Raw genomic sequence first — 5,000 nt, forward strand, 5'->3', positions numbered from 1 at the left:
TGCTTTGGGAGTTTTCCCGCCAATATTACAAAGAATTGTCTTTCTCTGCAGCTTTTGGCTTTAGTTCTACCATCACCCAAAGTCATAAATACCTTAAGCTTCCAGGCCAATCAGATAATCGCCATGACGACCTGTGGCTGGTGAAGAAGAGGGGGATGAAGTCCTTTCAACAGTTCTACATGACACCTCCCCCTTTTTGAGGTAGCATGGGAGATTGATTTGCCAATCGTCTCCTAAGCCTACCTCGCTGGCATCCCCCTGCCGGGACAGCCCATCAGCATTGCCATGCTCCACACCCTTCCTGTGTTGAATGGTAAAGTCATACTGCTGTAGTGCCAAGCTCCACCGCAGTAGCTTACCATTGTCTCCGGCCACCCGATGTAGCCAGCTGAGAGGGTTGTGGTCTGTCACTATGGTGAAGTTGCGTCCATATAGGTAGGGCTGCAGTTTCCGCAGGGCCCACACTATAGAGAGGCACTCCTTCTCCACAGTGGCGTAGGCCACTTCCCGGGATAAGAGCTTGCGGCTGAGAAACATCACCGGATGCTCTTCTCCCTTCCCATTTACCTGGCTGAGTACTGCACCAAGGCCAAACGCACTGGCATCTGTCTGAACTATGAACCGTCGGGTGAAGTCCGGAGCTTGTAGGATTGGGGAACTGGCGAGGGCAGCTTTTAGTGCCCTGAAGGACCGTTCACAGTCATCTGTCCAGGTGACTACTTGCGGTAGCTTCTTTTTGGTGAGGTCCGTCAACGGCTTAGCAAGAGCACTATAGTTAGGAACGAACTTCCTATAGTATCCTGCCGTACCCAAGAAGGACATCACCTGCTTCTTTGACTTGGGGGTAGGCCAGGAGGTGATGGCATCAACCTTCCCTGGCTCTGGTTTCAGGGTCCCGCCACCCACTCTGTGTCCAAGGTACTGTACCTCCGTCATGCCGATCTGACACTTCCCTGGCTTTATAGTCAGACCAGCGCTTTGGATCCGCCTGAGCACCTGCTCCAGGTGCCCCAGGTGTTCCTCCCAAGTGGGACTAAAGATGGCAATGTCATCCAGGTAAGCTACTGCAAACCCTCCTAGTCCCTCGAGCAGCTGGTCGACCAATCGCTGGAAAGTGGCAGGAGCATTTCTCATGCCAAAGGGCATGACGAGGGATTCATACAGCCCGAATGGGGTGATGAAGGCGGACCTTTCCTGTGCTTCCTTGGACATAGGAATCTGCCAGTACCCTCGACTCAGGTCCATGATGGTCAGGTACTGGGCCCCGGCTAAGCAATCCAGTAACTCGTCGATGCGTGGCATTGGGTACGCATCGGGTGCTGTGATTGCATTTAGCCTCCTGTAGTCCACACAAAACCGGGTTGTCCGGTCCTTTTTTGGAACCAAGACTACAGGCGAGGCCCATGCACTTTTGGACCTCTGGATCACTCCCAGGACTAGCATTTCATCGATCTCCCTTTTTATGTCCTTTTGTACCTCTAGGGAGACACGGTATGGGGGTTGACGAACTGGGGAATGACTCCCTGTGTCCACCTGGTGGGTGGCTAGGGATGTCTTCCCTGGGACATTCGTGAAGGTCATCAGGTAGGGCCGGAATACCTCCCGCAGCTGGGACTTTTGGTCCAAGGATAGCTGTGGGTTGAATGCCGCCTCCTCGATAGACCCTCCATCCCGGGCTGAGGCGAGCAAGTCCACCAAGACTTCACTTTCGCCTTCCTCGGGAAGACTACACACAGGAAGAGCAAAGGCTTCCCTGTCATGATGAGCTTTCATCATGTTGACATGGAAGACCTTTTGCCTCTTCCTGGCATGGTCGATGGTGACCACATAGTTTACGTCATTGAGGCGCTGATGCACCAGGTATGGACCCTCCCAGGCCGCCTGAAGCTTGTTCTGGGTCATTGGGACTAGGACCCACACCTTCTGACCCACTTCGTACACCCGCTCTCGAGCGTGTTGGTCGTACCATCGCTTCTGGCTGGCCTGGGCTTGCGCCATATTCTCATGCACCATCTGCGTCATTGACTGCATTTTGTCACGGAGCCGAATGACATACTCCACAACGGACACTTCTGGGGAATTCAGTTCCTCTTCCCAGGATTCCCTTACCAGACCAAGAGGCCCCCGGACTCGTCTGCCATACAGGAGCTCGAAGGGGGAAAACCCCGTTGAGGCCTGTGGTACCTCTCTGTAGGCAAACAGCAGGTGTGAGAGATACCGCTCCCAGTCGCGTCCATGTGACTCAACCAGCATCTTAAGCATCTGCTTAAGTGTACCATTAAATCGCTCACACAAACCATTGGTCTGTGGGTGATAAGCGCTTGATATCAGATGCCGCACCTGCATTTTCTTACAGAGAGCCTCCATTAGACGAGACATGAACTGAGTCCCCTGGTCGGTAAGCATCTCCCTGGGAAATCCTACTCGGGAGAATATGGTCAAGAGGGCATCTGCCACCTTATCGGCCCTAACTGAGGACAGAGCCACTGCCTCCGGATACCGGGTAGCATAGTCTACCACAGTAAGGACGAACCGTTTTCCAGAGCTGCTGGGGACGGCCAGAGGCCCGACAATGTCCACAGCGACCCTCTGGAAAGGCTCCTCTATCACCGGCAAAGAGATCAGGGGAGCTTTGGGAGCAGGCCCTGACCTTCCCACTCTTTGACATGTGATACAGGAGCGGCAGTAGTTGGCAACATCTGTCCCCATTTTGGGCCAATAGAAGTGGTGAGACAGCCGGGCCTTGGTTTTGCTAACCCCCAAGTGTCCGGCGAGTGGGATCTCATGGGCAATCCGCAGCAACTCACTCCTAAAGCGGTGAGGCACCACCAGCTGTTTTTCCTTCAGCCACTCTTGTTGGGGGTTACAGGGAATTGTCTCCCGGTACAACTTTCCCTGGTCCCAGAATACCCTCTCCTTATCGGTCTCGGAGGAGGGCTTCTCTGCGAGGTCCCTTAACGTCTCTAGACTGGCATCAGTTCGTAGAGCCACCTGAAACTCTTGGCTAGAGGCAGCCAAAAGTGACGTTAAGGTTCCAACCTCACCGGGACCCTCTGGGACCTGCTCTGGGTCCATCACCAGTTCCGTTATCCCTCTGGGTGAAGAGGTGTCAGAAGGCAGGGTTTCATTTGCGTTCTGGGCACTCTGACTGCGGGTGACAGCACCGATGAAGGCTGTCTCCCCGGGGAATAACCACTCTTCCCCATCAGCCTGACAGGTACTACTGGCTGTGTCACTGTCCGCTGTGACACTGCTCAGCTGCATTTGGCCACTGTCCTCGTGGTTCTCATGTCTGCCTCCATCTCTGTCAGCACAGACACTTGCTACCTTGGGGTTGTCCTCAGCCACGTCACCCTGCCGCGTGGCATGGCTGAGTTCCCCTGTACAAACCTCCACTTTATTACCATGCACAACATTTGTAATCACGTTCTGGATATCCGCATTCGGGTCGCATGACTTATCAACAACATTTGCATCACATGATTTAACAACATTTGCATCACATGACTGATCAACAACATTTGTATCACATGACTGATCAACAACATTTGTATCACCTGACTTTTTGGATTCGGGAGGATCATCAGGGAGAAATTGTGCGACTAATCGCCCCAGATCAGTCCCCAATAAAACATTGGTTGGTAGATGTTCATCCACCCCCACTTCCCTCCACCCTCTCCCAGCACCCCAGTCGAGGGGAATCAGGGCCATTGGGAAGGAGTGGTGGACACCCCCCGCCAAGGCGACAGTCAGGAGTTTTCCCGGGATAAAGTTTTCAGGGGGTACCAGTTCAGGGCGGACCAGTGTTCTGTCGGCCCCAGTGTCCTTGAGCCCCACAGTGGGGGTTCCGCCTACGGTGACGGGGTGTAGGTTTTCGCAGGCCCTACCACCCGCCTTCCTTGCCAAAAGGACAGTTCCAGTGGGCCCTTGGGCCTTGGATGTGGGGTTCCTCTTCTGCCTCTCTGGGCAACCAGAGCTGAGGTGTCCAGGCAGGTTGCAGGAAAAACACCTGCGAGTGTCAGAGGTGGGCCGGGCACTGGTGGATGAAACAGGACCTACGGGAGGTCGGCTGGTAGGGGCAGGGGTGGTTGTAGTTGTCATCTTACCCCCTTTCCAGCTAGTGGTGGACGGCTTCCGCACCTCCGATGCACGGTTGGCCACATAGGCGTCGGCAATCTGGGCTGCTTTTGAGGCCTCCTTGGGCTCTCGGTCCATAACAAACTGTCGAACCTCCACAGGACAGACATGTAGGAGTTGGTCCTTCACCATGAGGTCCTTTAACTCCTCAAAGGTTGTAACGGACAGTCCTTGGATCCACTGGTCAAAGGTGCGCTGGAGCCCACCCTCCAAATCGCTGTAGCTGTCATGAGGTCCGAGCTGGAGGGTCCGGAATTTTTTTCGGTACACCTCCGGAGTCAGCTGATACTTCCGTACTAGGGCCTGCTTTATGGCCCCATAGTCTCCACTCTGCTCTTGAGGGAGACTGGCAAACGCGTCCAGGGCCTTGCCTCGCAGCCCTGGGGTTAAGTATTGTGCCCATTGTGTTGAGGGCAACTGGTACTGCAAGCAAGTCTTTTCAAATCCCCTCAGAAAGGTGTCCAAATCCCCGTCCTTTTCCATCACAAGAAAGTGCTCCGGTCGGGGCTTAAAGCTGCTGGCATTATTGGACTCACCGTTTAGTGAGGAAGATGTCTGCTGCCGGGCTTTGAGGATATTCAATTCATGGTCTCTCTGGGCTTGGCGCTCTCGCTCGGCTCTCTCAGCCTCTCGCTCGGCCTGAGCCTGGCGCTCGGCTCTCTCAGCCTCTCGCTCGGCTCTCTCAGCCTCTCGATATTGCTGAATGAGGCTTAGCCGTCCCTGCCGGTCATCTGCAGCGAATTGTTGTAGAGCCATCTTCAGGAAAGAGTCCATGTTGCCCCGGTCACTGCTCTGGCTTGCAGTTGATGGTGGGGACTCTGCAGAAGCACTATCCTGGGCTTGGCTTGCCTCCTCTTCTCCAG

Source organism: Anomaloglossus baeobatrachus, chromosome 5 (assembly GCF_048569485.1).
Source record: "Anomaloglossus baeobatrachus isolate aAnoBae1 chromosome 5, aAnoBae1.hap1, whole genome shotgun sequence".
Classification (NCBI taxonomy): Eukaryota; Metazoa; Chordata; class Amphibia; order Anura; family Aromobatidae; genus Anomaloglossus; species Anomaloglossus baeobatrachus.